The sequence below is a fragment of the Crinia signifera genome, chromosome 3 (genome assembly GCF_055691185.1).
Source record: "Crinia signifera chromosome 3, ASM5569118v1, whole genome shotgun sequence".
Classification (NCBI taxonomy): Eukaryota; Metazoa; Chordata; class Amphibia; order Anura; family Myobatrachidae; genus Crinia; species Crinia signifera.
The window spans coordinates 36,592,247-36,610,023 of NC_139219.1; the positions used below are offsets into that span (position 1 = coordinate 36,592,247).

Here is a 17,777-nt window from a genome sequence, read left to right on the forward strand (position 1 = left end):
TTTTAAATTTGTTCGCAGCCTTTTAGAACATACCTAATAAAAGTTATATATTATTGTTATTATAATTTTTCTCTGAGGTGCACCGTCTCATTTGGACATTCTTTTCTTTCTCTATACTTAGATTGGTAGCTACACTGGTAGTTTGGTAGCTATGCATGTAGATTGGTAGTTACACTGGTAATTATGGTAGCTATTTGGTAGCTATGTAGTTAGTTTGGGAGCTACGCAGGTAGTTTGATGGTAGCCAGGCAGGTAGTTTGACGGTAGCTATGCAGGTCATCTGTAGGTATTTTGGTAGTGATGCAGTTATTTTGGTAGCTATGATGGTAGATATGGAGGTCATCTTTGATGGTAGCTATGCAGGTCACCTGGTAGCTATGCAGGTCATCTGGTAGCTATGCAGGTAGTTTGATGGTAGCTATGCAGGTAGTTTGATGGTAGCTATGCAGGTAGTTTGATGGTAACTATGCAGGTAGTTTGGTGGTAGCTATGCAGGTAGTTTGATGGTAGCTATGCAGGTAGTTTGGTAGATATGCAGTTGGTTTGGTAGCAGTGCATGTAGTTTGATAGTAGCTATGCAGGTAGTTTGATGGTAGCTATGCAGGTTATTTGGTAGATATGCAGTTGGTTTGGTAGCAGTGCATGTAGTTTGATGGTAGCTATGCAAGTAGTTTGATGGTAGCTATGCAGGTCGCCTGGTAGCTATGCAGGTCATCTGGTAGCTATGCAGGTAGTTTGATGGTAGCTATGCAGGTAGTTTGGTGGTAGCTATGCAGGTAGTTTGGTGGTAGCTATGCAGGTAGTTTGATGGTAGCTATGCAGGTAGTTTGATGGTAGCTATGCAGGTCGTCTGGTAGCTATGCAGGTCATCTGGTAGCTATGCAGGTAGTTTGATGGTAGCTATGCAGGTAGTTTGATAATAGCTATGCAGGTAGTTTGATGGTAGCTATGCAGGTAGTTTGATGGTAGCTATGCAGGTAGTTTGATGGTAACTATGCAGGTAGTTTGGTGGTAGCTATGCAGGTAGTTTGATGGTAGCTATGCAGGTAGTTTGGTAGATATGCAGTTGGTTTGGTAGCAGTGCATGTAGTTTGATGGTAGCTATGCAGGTAGTTTGGTAGCATTGAAGAGGGGATGTTGCCCATAGCAACCAATCAGATTCTACTTATTTATGTTTCACCTTCTAGATAATAGTTAGGATTTGATTGGTTGCTATAGGCAACATCCCATCTTCTATAGACATTCCCATCTTAGTATATTTACCTCTATGTGTGCATTGTCGGCTTTCTTCTCATAAGCATTTATCGGGCTTAGTTAGAGTTGTGTTTGTTTGGAAATAAGTTGCTTTGTGCAGGACAGTAACTAGGGTGGTACGACGTGCAAGCGCACAGGGCACCACATGGCAAGGGGCAATGTTCTGCAGCACCTGTCAGTTTTCTGTTTTAATAAATCACACTTGCATCTTCCTCCGCTTTAATCCTCAGGTTCATCTGAACACCCCCAATTCCCGCTCACGCCCCTAAGCATCTTCCATCAAACACTTCTTTATTTGAGGCACACGTTTCAAAATTTTCTCATACATCTCAAACAGGAACAAATATCTCAGTGAGTAAGGTGTCTGGCTGCAATATGGAAGCTCATGGGTTTGATTCCTGGGTATCACAGTATTTTGAAAAGTGTGCTTTAAATAAAAGAGGGTGTAACTGAAGGTCCTGGGTATGACTGCTAAGAAAGTACAAAAATGATGGTATACGTGGAAGAGGCATCATAGCAAGTGTTTTTCTCTGGGCCTCAGGGCTTACTTTTTCATGTTTGCTAAATATGGGGGGAGGGGAAACGGATTATTTTTTCAGCTATCAAAGTAACATTACAAGTAATATATTACAAGTTAGTTTATTTTTGTTTTTTAAAGGCACAGTAACAATCTTGATTGATTTTCCATATGACTTAAATGACAGGGTGTATATACTCCTGTTCTGGGGCATTCCTTGGATCCACAAAGGTGTTGTGAGTTCTACTTAAGGCCCCCATTCAGTATGCGATTTCTCAGAGGGGAGAAGTCGCATGTGATACCCCTTGAACTGCCCGGGAGCTTCCCGGTAAGGAGGCCAAACCCGGGCCATTTTTCAATCCCGGGTTTCGGGATTGAAAAACTGTCAATCCCGGGATTGGCCTCCTGATATGCCCAATCCTGCATTTTTTACCTCTCTAGGTCCTGTACATGGAGGCTGGCGAGAGAGAAGGCATGAAAGCAGGCGAGGTGACTGTGGCAGGCCCAGGAGGAGGTGGGGGAGCAGGCGAGGTGACTGCGGTGGGCCAGGGCGGAGGCGGTGGTTTACTCCAGAGTCCGGGCCGGCTAGACGTGGCAGCATGGAACCCCAGTGTGTTGCTGCACAGCATGATGTCTAACATCACGCTGCGCAGCCATGCAACCTTGTTGCCACACAACGCCTGTGCTGGGCGCTGCACGGGAGAAGGGGATCAAATGCGCATTTTGATCCCGTAATCCCAGCATTGGAGCCCCCAATTCCAGGATTGAAATCCCGGCCAAAAATGCCTTAAATCCCGGGATTCCGCCGATCCCAGGCACCGGATCACACACGATATAAATCGTATGCTGTGATTTTACATACGATTTATTGTATGCAATCCCATTTCCCTCTGCTGGGAGGCTATCCGAGGCGGAGGTCAAATGTGCAGCAGATCCTATTTCGGACTCCAATACGATGCGAATGGGAACGCACATTGGATCAGATCGAATGTCAAACATCTGCTATTTGGACACTTTTCACCTGATTTCTCATCCTGATCTGTCGGAATTGGTTAAAAGTGGCCAAATCGTATAAGTGTATGGCCAGCTTTAGACCTTTTACCCTTCTTCTTAAATAACTATGATTTTTGGGTACTTGTGAGTTATCCGGGCTGCCGATTTCTAAATCGGGTCGGATCGGGCACATCGCATCGCATGCGACCATCGGATGTGATGCGATGACCCGATTTTTCCATAGGAATCAATGTTAAAATGGACTGAGTCCATTTTAACATGGAATTCAATGGGAAAAAGGGGTCCTTTTCATACCCCTACTATCCAAGTGGGCATGGAGTTGGATATAAACCTGTGGCGAGCGTAGCGAGCCACCGAGCCCGTAGCGAGCCCCGCGAGGGGACACAGAATACCGTCCCCTCGCGGGGCTCGCTTCGCTCGCCACGCTTCGGGCTCGGTGGCTCGCTACGCTCGCCACAGGTTTATATCCAACTCCATGCCCACTTGGATAGTAGGGGTATGAAAAGGACCCCTTTTTCCCATTGAATTCCATGTTAAAATGGACTCAGTCCATTTTAACATTGATTCCTATGGAAAAATCGGGTCATCGCATCCGATGATCGCATGCGATGCGATGTGATGCGATATCGCATCGCATCGCATCTGATTGTATGCCTTAACTTAAGGCATACAATCAAAAAATCGGCAGCCCAGATAACTCACAAGTACCGATTTTTGTTTATGTCCCATAATCCTCTTATCTCCTTCCATGTCCTCCTGACAATCCTCATGTGTTATAAACTGGTCACAATAAAGAGTTTTGGAGGCATGACCTGGTTCCTCTACTTGAAAGAACTAATAAATAACAAGCAGGAGACAGATACACCCTCTGTATACTGAAGATGAACCGTGTCTGCTTGTTACCGCTTCCCTTTGCAATATACCAGAATGTCACAATGCTGTAGAGTAAGGTTTGAATTGCAATTTAATATCCTGCCCCTATGTAAATAGGTAAAGGAAACCCTGACATACTGTAGGGGCGTATTCAATGTGAGATTCTGACTGTCGGAACGACGCAACAGTTGGCATCCCGGGCCATTTTTTTAGCAGCTCACCTGCAACGCAACAGCCGGAATGTTCCACCTGTCGAGTGTCGATAAGGGGGCGTTTTGGCGAAAAACGAATGTGGCTTGTGGTGAATCGCCCGTGATTTTGAAAATCCACAACGGTTTCTGACACAACAGATCCAGCTGGTTTTAACTACACACGCCGATTTTCCCTTCTCGCATGGGAATAGATGTTTTGCAGGACAGAAATCATTCGATGGTCACCGAATATCAAATGATTTCCTGAGCGCTGGCAAATCTATGCCACTCTCTGGTGAATCAGATTTGCGGCGCCCTTTTACAGGAAGAGGGCCGGCAGCTGACATCCGGTGACGTTAGCTGCCTGTCCCCAGCACCTGCGTCACGGCCGAATTACCTTGGGAATGCCCAGCGTATTCATGGGAACGGCCAAGAAAAGCTGGGCGTGACCCGTGCCCGCCCCCTGCCCTCCGCCCGCACTACTCCATGCGCTTATTTGCATGCGCAGTAGCAAAACATCGCTCCCCTGTGCGAATGTTTACGGAATTTCTCAATTTCTAATATTGGGCCTGACTCAGCAAGGCTCCCTAAGCCGCAGTTGTTCGCTGCATATCGAGCCCTGAAACACCGTCCGCCAGCCGGCTGAATGTTCGCCCTCCCCCTGCTGCAGAATCCCCTTGGTAACATGGAAGGGCATGTACTCAAACACATCCCCTCGCATGCCGCCGAAGAGGAGAGAACTCATTCAGTGGTTGCCGTCTAGCGAATGTTTTCTCTCCCCATTGGAAATAAGTCAGTCTGAACTGACTTAAATTTTTGTCGGTGACAGCCGAAGAGGGGGTGCGAGCGCTGACGTCATGTGATGTCAGCGGCCTGGCAGACATGGCCAGACATGGCCTGGCAACGTTACCAAGGGAATGCCAAGCGTTTTCATGGGGACGCCCATAAAACGCTGGATGTTCTACTAATGCCACCACATGATTCCCACCTCCTTCCCTTACATGTGCGAACGCCTCCGCCAACAGGAGGCTGCCCATGTGCATATATACGCGCATGCGCAGATCCCCCTCCCTCCAGTGGAACGGGGGCCCAATTCGGCCCCCTTACGGTCAGCATTGGATCACCCCCCCGAGTGTGATTGATTAAAGAAAGCCTGGAAGCCCCTGTACTATGGCGTGATTGTAGAATGTGTGGGAGATTCTTTAAAGCAGAAATGCGGTAAAAACCCCATTATCGGGGTTCTTACCGCATTTCTGTCTCCGCCATCTCCGCAGTGGCCCAGCAGAAGCCTATGGGCTTCTTACCGCAGCGCTGTTTGAGGGATCCGTCACGGATCCCTCCCAGCATGCCCTGCGGCCAGCGCCGTCCCTCTGCGCATGCGCAGATGGACTCCCAGGTCACAGACCTTTATGCCGTTATTAAAAATGCGATGGCCGGTGAAGGGGGGCGATAACGGGCTGCGGATGTTACAACATCCCGCCCTGTGTCTTAAAAGGGACGATTGTTTAATAAAATATCTATTGTTGAACTGAATGGAATCTAACCATAACAATGGCTACAGCTGTGAAATAGTATTTTTTTTTGCATCTGTCCATTTTAATTTTCGATGGCCAGGTGCAGGGGCTACCTGGGGGTGGGGCCTGTGCGGCATGACCCAGGAAACTTGTCTATTGCCCCAAGGGGCTGGGAGGGCTACCCAACCTTCGGGAGCCTCCCGGTTGTTCCTGGAGTGTATGCAAGAATGGCTAATGGAGGGAGATGCATTCAGTGCAGAGGCAGCAGGTGGGTCATGAGCTTACAGGGGAAGGTGATCTAGGAGCAGCGGCGGCTGCTGTCCCTGATTTGGAGTACCGACCACACATTGCATGGGGGAGCCAGTTAGCATATGTACATGTAATGTTGTATGTTATATATATATATTTATATATATATATATACTGTATATATATATATATGGGTACTTGTGAGTTATCTGGACGCCCGATTTTTTGATTGTATGCCTTAAGTTAAGGCATACAATCAGATGCGATGCGATGCGATATCGCATCGCATCGCATCGCATCGCATGCGACCATCGGATGCGATGACCCGATTTTTCCATAGGAATCAATGTTAAAATGATTCCTATGGAAAAAGGGGTCCTTTTCATACCCCTACTATCCAAGTGGGCATGGAGTTGGATATAAACCTGTGGCGAGCGTAGCGAGCCACCGAGCCCGAAGCGTGGCGAGCGAAGCGAGCCCCGCGAGGGGACGGTATTCCGTGTCCCCTCGCGGGGCTCGCTACGCTCGCCACGCTTCGGGCTCGGTGGCTCGCTACGCTCGCCACAGGTTTATATCCAACTCCATGCCCACTTGGATAGTAGGGGTATGAAAAGGACCCCTTTTTCCCATTGAATTCCATGTTAAAATGGACTCAGTCCATTTTAACATTGATTCCTATGGAAAAATCGGGTCATCGCATCGCATCGCATCGCATCGCATCCGATGGTCGCATGCGATGCGATGCGATGTGCCCGATCCGACCCGATTTTGAAATCGGGCGTCCGGATAACTCACATGTACCTATATATGTGCTGACAACCATACCCAGTGATCCGCAGCACCGTGTTTTTCAGGGTATCCGGTCAGTGGATAGACAATGTCTAGGTCAGTTGTAGCCAACTCCAGTCCTCGAGAGCTACCAACAGTTCATGTTTTCTAGATCACCTCGCAGGTACACAGGTGCACTCATTACTGACTGACACATTAGAAATGATCCACAGGTGGAGCTAATTACTTCTCTTGATTCTGTGAGGAGACCTGGAAAACTGTTGGTAGCTCTCGTGGACTGGAGTTGGCTATCCCTGGTTTAGGTCAACAGTCACTAGGTTGACCACTAATGGTCGATCGTAAACTAGATGGACACCTAAAAAGGGTCAACATTCCTTAGGTCGACACTGCCAAAAGGTTGACACAAGCTTATGGTCGACAGTCAAGGTCGACATGAGTTTTTGGTACTTGTTTCCTAGCACGGCCACACCGATTTCATCGGGGTGGTCGTGTCGGAAAAATCGCGTCGATCGCATCGTATGCGATTTAGTCGCATGCGATGCGATCGACGCGACCGACCCGATTTTTTAATTGAATCAAATGTGAATAGGGTCCCTGGGACCCGATTTTACATTGGATTCAATGTAAAATATTCCCTAGACCCCCAAATTTTACAACGTAAACCCCACCCCACGATAGACGCCAACCCGAAACGTGGCGAGGGGCGGCGGTGCGCGTCCTCCGACCTTTTCATTCCCCTACTATCCACGTCGGCGTGGAGTTGAGAATATATAGTGTGGCGAGCGCAGCGAGCCACCGAGCCCGAAGCGTGGCGAGAGGACGCGTATAACTTCACAGGTATACGCGTCCCCTCGCGGGGCACGCTACGCTCGCCACGCTTCGGGCTCGGTGGCTCGCTGCGCTCGCCACACTATATATTCTCAACTCCATGCCGACGTGGATAGTAGGGGAATGAAAAGGTCGGAGGACGCGCACCGCCGCCCCTCGCGGGCTCGCTGCGCTCGCCACGCTTCGGGTTGGCGTCTATCGTGGGGTGACGACGGGGCCATATATAATGTGAAATGGGTCATATTGGCCCATTTCACATTTTTCACATTTTTTCCTATGTGAGATGGACTTAATCAAGTCCATCTCATCTTGTGCCATTATAATGGCACAAGACCGACGCGATGCTCCCGATTTCAATGTTAAAAAATATTTTAACATTGAAGCCTATGGCAAAATCGGGGGCATCGCGACGGTCGCGTCGGGACCAATGTTAATGGTCCAAATGGACCTGATTTCAAAGGAAATCGGGTCCATCGCGGGGATCGTGTACCTTAACTTAAGGTACACGATCCCAAAGATTGTGGCCGTGCTAGGAAACAAGTACCGAGGTTTTTCATGATTTTTTTCACAAAAAGGTGGATTTTCATACTTTACTATCCAAGTGGGCATAAAGTGGGGATATAATAGTATGGCAAACAAAGCGGTACATATACGGTCTCCATGTCGATGTATGATTACATAGACACCAAAAAATCTTTTAACCCTTATACAGTACCAGCCTTTTAACTATTAACCTTGCCTATGTCGACCATAAGCTTGTGTCGACCTAGTGACTGCCAACCTAGACATTGTCTATCATCTATACTGTAACCGTGTTTCACTTACCTGCTGTAGCACAGAACACAGCGCTCAGCTTGTCTATCTTTTATAAACCCACCTCCAGATTCCAGGGAAAGTAGCCTACCGGAATCTGGGGGTGGGCTTATAGAAGACAGGCAAGCTGAGCGCGGTGTCCTATGCTGCGGCAAGGTCAGCGAAGCACAGCGGTGCTGCTGTTCACTGGGTATGACAGCCAGCACATATATTATTAAACTAGCTCAATGGTTGCCAAACTTACCGTATTTTTCGGACCATAAGACGCACTTTTTCTCCCCAAAAAAGTGGGGGGAAAAGTGTGTGCGTCTTATGGAGCGAATATTGAAAAAAAAAAGTGCAAAAAACTCCTGGATGCTGGTGCTGCAGCAGAGCCCGCTCTACTCCTCCCTCCCCCCCCACTCCCCTGGTACTTGTCAGCAGCTTAGAGGTCCGGGCAGCGGGGATCATGCATTGTGCTGTGGGGTCCATTTCGCAAATGAGATATCATCGGCGGGGTCCCTGCGGCAGACGGGAGCTAGAAGCGCTACTAGTTCCCATCTGCCGCAGGGACCCCGTCGATGATATCCCATTCACTGAACAGACCCCACATACTCAGTGTCTCTCTACCGCTGCCAGCATCTCTTCATTGGTGCCCGCTCCCTTCTCCCCCTACTGACTGACTAGCGCGGCAGCGCTGCCCTCTCCCCCTCCGTGCTCACCTCACTAACCAGCGCAGCAGCGCTGCCCTCTCCCCCTCCGTGCTCACCTCACTAACCAGCGCAGCAGCGCTGCCCTCTCCCCCTCCGTGCTCACCTAACTAACCAGCGCAGCAGCGCTGCCCTCTCCCCCTCCGTGCTCACCTCACTAACCAGCGCAGCAGCGCTGCCCTCTCCCCCTCCGTGCTCACCTCACTGATCAGCGCAGCAGCGCTGCCCTCTCCCCCTCCGTGCTCACCTCACTAACCAGCGCAGCAGCGCTGCCCTCTCCCCCTCTGTGCTCACCTCACTGACCAGCGCTGCCCTCTCTCCTGAAGTCTTCACTGACCAACGCTGCAGCGCTGCCCTCTCCCCCTCCTTGCTCACCTCACTGAAAAATGCAATTGTCAAACCATTGACCAGCATGGCAGACGCAGTGCTGCCCTGAGTGCCCTCTCTCCCGCCGTCCTCACTGACCAGCGCGGCAGGGCTGCCCCCTTCTTCATCACTGGGCAGCGCTGACTTCTCCCCCTTCTCACTGACCCAACGGTAAAGCCCTGGTGTATAGTATATAGTGTATATAACAATACAGTGTGGAGGCTCTTTGTTGTGGGCGGAGAAGTGTGGTGTGTGTGTGTGGGGCAGCGGGGATCATGCATTGTGCTGTGGGGTCCATTTCGTGTGTGTCCATTTGTGTGTGTGTGTGTGTGTGTGTGTGTGTGTGTGTGGGTGGGTGTGGGGGCTATTACCACAATTAATTTCAGCTCCTATCTAGCCTTATCAATTTATTACCCCCTCAAAACTGCTACCTACCTGTGACCACTCCTTGCCCCAGTACTGCCCAAGCTGCAGTCTACCCTTGACCCCTCCCTACTCCCAGTTCTGCCTGTCCTCTAACCTCCTTGCCCATAGTACCAAGCCAGTATAATCTCCCCTTACCCTTTCCCTGCCCAGATCATTCCTGCCCATAACCTCCACCTCAGAATATTTTTTTTCCTGTTTTCCTCTTCTAAAACTAGGTGCGTCTTATGGTCAGGTGCGTCTTATAGAGCGAAAAATACGGTACTTGAATCACTGTACCCTAGAGTATCAGCACTTTTTTTCATGGCACCCCTAGGATAAAAGCTGTTTTTATTGACAAATTTGGGAAAAATATTAAATGAAGTAAATGTTGCCTACCTGTCATTATTTAGTTCTGTTGTGTTTGACAGTTGTGCATCTGTTTGTCCACATGTTTTATCATTGGCAGCCACTAGCGCTGGTTTTGCCAATAGTTTTGACCATAAATAATTAGATTTGGAACTTGACCACCAACCTACTGTAAGACGACACCCCTGCAGGAGTCAGATGGCACCCAAGGGAACCACTGTTGGGAATCACTGCACTAGCTGAAGTAGCCAGCGTTGCCTGGGTTTAAATATTCAGGTTATTAAGTTACCAACAATATTTTTAAAAAGAAAGAGAGCGCAAAACCGAAATCTGAATATTTGTTATAGGTTTATTAACCAATAAAAAACAATTAAAATCTGCATTTGTAAATATATACAATAAATTACATTATTTATTTTATTTAACGGAGTCACACTCTTAAATAGATGGGCACCAGTGAGTAATAAATGTATTTTATTGTATATATTTACAAATGCATATTTGAATAGTTTTTCACTGGTTAATAAACCTATAACAAATATTCAGATTTTGGTTTTGCACTCTCTGTCCTTTTAAAAATATTTCTGCAAGTAATCTATTCCAATTACTTCTGGGAGCTGCACTACCAAATCTTCGGTGTGATCATTATAATACATGTAATAATTCATTTATTTGGTGTTATTGTTTTAATTTTGGTACTAATTGACATATCGGAACTGCGCCTGATTTTTTGGTATTATAAGTTATCAACAAGTTAGATGTAACTGTCAAGATTTTATAAATAATTAGCAGCTCTTCCAACACACCCATGAGGTGGCTGCACTGTGTCGTTTTTTTTTAATGGGGTTTCGCCAGTAGCCCTAATCCCCAGGTGCTGTATGTGATGGTATCTCAGGTGTTGAATCTCTGTTCCAGGATAATGTGGTGCAGCAGAGGATGTGTAAGGGGCAGGGGCTTCAATGCTCATCTCTCAGGTGTGGAATGTCTGCACCTAGATGAGCTCAGCCTTGGGGCTTCAATGCTCATCTCTCAGGTGTGGAATGTCTGCACCTAGATGAGCTCAGCCTTGCGACTTCAATGCTCATCTCTCAGGTGTGGAATGTCTGCACCTAGATGAGCTCAGCCTTGCGACTTCAGTGCTCATCTCTCAGGTGTGGAATGTCTGCACCAGGATGAGCTCAGCCTTGGGGCTTCAATGCTCATCTCTCAGGTGTGGAATGAGCTCAGCCTATCCCACGGACAAATCTGATCTAGTATAGGAGCTGGGAATATGTCATTCCCCAGGAGCCCCATTGATTAATGTCTGTCTCAGCCTGTGGGCCTGCTACACCCTCTGTAGTGAGGAAAGAAGTGCTGCTGCGTCTTCTGAATATATTGCGCACTGACCCTCTAATGCCGCTGACGAAGCCTCGCCAGCCTGAGCGTGGGGTCTTTTCTTTTAGAATGTCATTTAAACTTTCCTTCACTTGATGGAGTTCTCTAAGTTCAGCTTCTTTCTTTTTTATTTCCTCCTCCACTTCTCTTTTGAGCTGTAATGCGTCCATCATGTCGTCATTTGGAGTCTCTTGTATGTTTTCCTCCAGCTGTCCGCTCCTTTCTCTGTCACTCCTATCATCGCCAGTCACGTCCGTGCTGACAGTATGAGGCAGTAGACTTTCTGTGAGCGTCCACATGGCACTATAGTTATGTGCCTCTTCTATCCAGCCTAAATAACGATCATAGCTCCATGCTTTTGGAGCACCAACCATCTCGATCTCTGTAGAGCCATCCCTGATAGTCACCATCAGTTGGTCCTCTTGTAGATCTCCTGGGTGAATTATTTCACCATCATCACATACTCGCTTTGAAACTGAATAAACCAAGTCGATCTTTTGGTCATCCAAACATAAGGTACTGTATACCGCTACATTGCAGGGTATTTCCGCCATGGTTTGAGAAGATAATAAGACAAAATCTGTCAGAGCTGCTTCTCCGTCCTGTGACTCTGCAACAATAATGCTCTCTGTGCAGTGCGCTGCTTTTTTTACCCTCCAAGCTCCATTATGACATCACTAGCTATTGTGACATCACTAGCTATTGTGACATCACTCTCCCAGTGCCTTGCTGACAGTTTGTCCCTCTTTATATAGTTATTGAAGTTTATGTTTTACACTAAAAGTTATAGAATAAAGGTTTAATTTGTTTTATATTTGTACTTTTCATATCTTGTTATTTGGATCTCCATTTCTGCAACAGTATATCTCATAATTTTATCCTTATGAATAAAAAGTAACATTTTTCAATAAAATAATAAAACTAATGTCATATAGAAAAGACCCAAGGAGTGACGCAGATTTTGTTCAGTTATATATATATATATATATATATATATATATATATATATATATATATATATATATATAGAATAGACACCAAGGGCTTTTGACAGACCCTATGGAATAAGGCGGCACTCCACGGATAAAAATCCGTGGAGTGCCGCCTTATTCCATAGGGTCTGTCAAAAGCCCTTGGTCTCTATTCTATTCCCATTGGAAGGAAGGCACCACGGTCTGTGACCCATCGTCCAGAGTGCCGAAAAAATCCATTGAGGTCGCCCAAGTGCCGCCTATTGTATCCTACATATGTGCCAGCCTGGAAACAGCCTGCAGCAGAGGATTGGTTGCCCATAGCAACATCACATGTGAAGTCGAATACACATCTTAGTAAATTCCCCCCTATGAGTTTTGGTGATTTCCAGTGTCTGTGTGTGTTGATCATGAGGTGGTATTTGATAAGTCCCCCATACACTACACTAAGGTATCGTACCACAGCCTCACATGTGATTCCTCAACAGAGAGCCGCTGGGGTCCCTGGCGGGTATGATCCCATATGATACACCTTATGTGGCCCTTTTGCAAACAATGTATCGTACGCAATTCCAGTCATAGCTACCGGATCGGACAATGTCTCGCGATGATCTCCATATCCGATCCTGTGCATATGGTAATGCACATTAAATCAGAAGCAGAGGTAAAACACATACGATATAGCACTTTCCATGTCATTTATCGGCCCGATGGGTCGAAATCGTATGAAAAAAGGTCATATTGTATAATTGTATGGCGATAAGTGTGGGAAATCACAGAAGTGACGGGGAAGTGTTGATTTGTGTCATGCCGTAACTCTCCTGTAGTAGAATCATTGATACAAGAGTGAGGGGTCGGAGTTCATACCAACTGTCATTACACGCCAACATAAGAAATTATTTCCATAATTCCGTAGCATTCTATATAAGCTTTATATACTTCTAAAGCAATCCCCAGGACAGTTGCTACATTTTGTTGCCTCTTTCCGTCTCCTGCCTTTCCCTTTATTATTGCGTTTCTGGAATAAATTGCCTGTCAGTAAGAATTAGATCTTTTTCTGTTTGAAATGTTTTGCTTTTATACTTGGAACGGATTTCTTCATTTCTAGGTCACTCATACAACATAACTAGAAGCATCGTAACTGGCATTGCCGGATCCAAGTGGTTTACCCATACAGAGAATTTACATCCACTCTCTTTAGCTCATTATAAAGCTTTTAACCCGTCCGCAGCCATATAAATATGGATTTCATTACATAATAATTATATGGTTAAGTTACCATTTATTTGTATTTATTTAGTAGCATGATATTAGTCTGGCTCTTCAGCGGAGGACAATTCATGACAACACAGTCTGTCAGTTCGCTTGGAACGAGTCATGTTCCCGGTTCTTAGCGATCTGATTGGCTGGATTGCTGATGTAATTTCTTTCAGTGAATTCTCTTAGCAATATTCGGAGCCCCTTTATTGCTGCTGCTATGCTCCTGAATGCAAGTAAAATCAGGGGAATGGCCAGCGTTTATGGACGTCTCCATGAAAACGCTGGTTCTGCCTCTGGTAATGGAGAGGGGTGATGCCCGTCAGCGCCCATCCTCTTATCGGCTATCTCCGGCAGCAATAAAAGTCTGTTCAGACTGATTTCTATTGCCGCATCCGAGGGGATTTGTTCTCGTAGTTCCATGCCCGAGTGGCAAGTACATTTGCCGGCAACTTACATGCATCTTATCACCAACCCCTGAATGTTTATCGATATCACCCTTCTGGTTTTATTTTTCTTGAATTATATGAGTATTTCTTGGATATATCACTTTGGGGTAGATTTATTAAGCTCGGTGAAGTGATAAAGTGTCTGGTTTTTATCACCGGCCAATCAGCTCCTACCTGCCATTTTTCAAACCAAGCCTGTAACTTCACAGTTAGGATCTCATTGGCCGGTGACAAAAAACAGACACTTTATCACTTCACCGAGCTTAATAGATCTCACCCTTTGTCCCCACACTCTGTTTATTGGGTATTGCGGTACTAAATCAGCCATTGAGTGTGCCCCGTACATCCACAGTTCAGCCAGTATCTATGAAGTAGACTGAATGGTAAAAAAACAAAACAAACATTTATTCCACTTTAATTCCTTTAATTTGCGGCTCCTGTTGTCATCCTGTGAACTCAGTAATTGAAAAAGATTGTTCCTGCTGGTTCTTTTTGGGGACAGAAAGCTGCGATAGTATTAATAAATAAACCATTTAATTTCTTTTAACACTTTTCCGACTCCCAGCAGACACATATAGAGAGTTTTCAGCATCTCAAGCAGAAGAGTTTATCTTTAGCAGATGGCATGTGGCAAGATTAGCATGCTTGTCAGAGCCAAAGTTTCCAAACAGAGCATTTAATCCCCACCGAATACAAACAGAACGTACGATTACTCATAGTAATAATTGGCACGCCTTTGAATTTTCTTTCAAATTAGATCAGCGCGGTTTAAAATCATGTCAATTAACACATAGAGCGATGCGCAACGGCAGCTTTTCTTGCTGCTGTTTCATGGAAGTGGCGGCGATGTGTTACATCTCCGGACATAAACCGCGGCTCCTGTACGGGAAGTGGCATGGCGAAAACAATTTCAAGTTATTTGTATCCTTGTTACATTTTGTGATCCGCCGTTGTGTAATTAATGTTTTTAGACGGGAGTGTTGAATGATGTAACAACATTTGGAGTACCCAGTAATAACCATGCAGTAAATAATGTTGTAAATTCTAGCCAATAGTTGGAAATGTCATTCTGCCTTGTATTAAAGATATCACAAGTTGAAGCTTTGTATGGGAGACCATCAAATGTACTTAAAAAGAAAAGAAACGGTAGTCCACAAAGAGTGGGCAGCCGTTCGCAGACAAGGAAGACCATCAAATGTTCCAGGGTAAATATCCTCCCCATGTTGCTAGTTCTGTGTGTCACTTGGGCTTTAAACAGGATTTGTGTCTACATTTCAAAGCAGAATGGACTGTGCGCCTGGTTCTGGTTGACTAGGTAAGGTGCGAAGCTCGCAGCTCATCGAGTCCCAGAGTGCCGGCCCCATTTGAAAAAATGCCAGTTGCCGGATCCCCACGCAATCATAAGAGGGGATGTGTTATGAAAACACATGTCCTCGCATTTGACCACAGCAAGCGATATCCTTCATGGTCAGCGACCATCAAATGATCATTGGAGACTTAGCCGCCAGCCCCCGGCACACTGCATCATGGATGTATTTACTATGGAACGCTCTGTGTTTGCATGAGGATGCCCATGAAACGCTGGGCATTCCCATGTCAGAGCGCTGCCACCCCCCCCCCCCTTTCCTGTGTTAGTGAAAAGCCAACAGCGAAAGGTGAGATGACATGCGAGTGCATGCACAGAAGCCCTGCACATGCGCATTACCGATTATGCGCATGCACAGGGAACAAACATCGCCCTCCCGTGCAAATGCGCGGGGGACTGAACAAACTAGAATGAGTGCCTTTATTTGTTATAATCAGTACTATTTTTCTGGAAAAATCGGTCCAGGAAATCGAGGTCTGGGGGTGGATTGATTAAATAAAAATAGAAAGGGAGAGGGAGAGACAGAGAGAGTGAGAGAGATAATTATATATTGTATTTAGAAATAAAGGCCCTCACAGGGGACTTTAAAATAAAACTTATCTTATGGAAAGCACGTTTTGACCAGAACAGGTTCAGGAACCCAGTTCCTGATGATGTCATGTTCAGGAACTGAGTTTCTTCTGGTTCCTGCTGAAAAATAGCACTGGTTATAATGCTCGTAATATTGTAGAACTGGATATATAGGATCCTATATATACAATTTCACATTTGTGTAATTATTAAGCTGAGATGATTATAAAGACCTGCCCAGTGGTAGTCACAAAGCACCGTAACTGTCGTGTTTCGTAGTTGATTAAACCACAACTTCTACTGTTAGGGAAAAGGGGATATGGGGGTAGACCAGTGCACAGGTGTAAAGCAGTAAGATTTTGTATGTTCAAATCCACAGTACTGTATAATTACAAACATGAGTACATGACTTGTATTTGATTAAGGATGTGGAGGTGCTCCCTAGAGCAGTGATTTTCAACCTTTTTACCTTGTGGCACACTAAATAAGATTTTAAAATTGCCAAGGCACACCGTGAGATCCCCACAGGGCAAAACACATTGCCCCCCACAGGAAAAAAACAATCCTATTGCCCCCATATAAAAAACAATCACACTGGTCCCCACAGGTAACACAAATCAAATACATTGGCCCTTTACAGGAAAAGAAGAGACCAGTAAATAACACTTGAACTGATGGTGGCTGTAAACTAGTTTGGGCATCTCTAGATCTGGGGGCACACTTGAGAACAGCTCAAGGCACACTAGTGTGCCACGGCACAGTGGTTGAAAAACACTGCCCTAGAGAGTAAAAATATAGAATTTTGAAAAGAAGGGAAAGACTCTCTTTTTGTCGGGGCACTCTTAAAAGAGTGCCCCGACAAAAAGAGAGTCTTTCCCTTCTTTTCAAAATTCTAAACCACAACTTCATCAGATGAAGTTGTGGGATATTGCCCAATGAAACGCATCTGGCATGCTACGTTTGGACTACCACTGCACTGTTGATTACAACATACTCAGGAACACTATTAGACATCATGTACATACAGCATAGACACATTCACATGTTTTTCGCCTGTCTGTTTTTTCTGGGAAAAACCACATTAATCATTACACTGAAACTAGTTAATATGGGCATATTCAATTAGACTGTGTGGTGATTATCTAAAATGATCCAATAAAAAGGAAATAGTTTCATTACAGACTATATCATTGTGTTGCAGTACATAATTAAATGTATAGTTAGAATCTTTCTACAACAACTAGACTCATGCTGGACAGCAGCGTAGAAATCTTTTTAACTACATTTGTGACAAGGAAAATTCCATCATTATTTTATAAATGTTTTTACTAAAGGTGCATCAGTCCCAGGATCAATTTCATGTTTTCCTGGCCTCTTTTATTTCTGTAATATGCAATAAAAGCTAATCTACCCCATTTTATGGTGATGGAAGGGAGATTGCTGTGGTATCAGCTGTCACAATTATAAAGCGCTGTGGGATATACTGGTTCCATATAAGTAAATGGGGTACTTATGTAATATCTGGGCGCCCGATTTTGTGATTGTAAGCCTTACCTTAAGGCATACAATCAGATGCGATTCGACGCGATTTTTCGGCAAAATCGCATCGAATCGTATCGAAATTGCATGCGAGATCGCATGCAATCCGATGCGATTCGATGCGATTTTTCATAGGATTCAATGTTAACAAGGTCCTGTTCATTTCCCCACTATCCAAGTGGGCATAGAGTTGATTTTATATAGCGAGCCACCGAGCCCGAAGCGTGGCGAGCGGACGCGGAAAACATTTTAAGTAATCCGCGGCCCCTGGTGGGGCTCGCTGCGCTCGCCACCCTTCAGGCACGGTGGCTCGCTGCGCTCGCCACGCTATATAAAATCAACTCTATACCCACTTGGATAGTGGGGAAATGAACAGGACCTTA

At 45.8% G+C, this 17,777-nt stretch overlaps 1 protein-coding gene across 6 annotated transcripts in view; it reads left to right on the plus strand.

Moving 5' to 3' along the window:
- The window catches only part of PLCB4 (phospholipase C beta 4), a 305,420-nt gene that overhangs the window by 109,260 nt on the left and 178,383 nt on the right, over positions 1-17,777 (plus strand). The gene's annotated exons all lie outside the window — the stretch shown is intronic.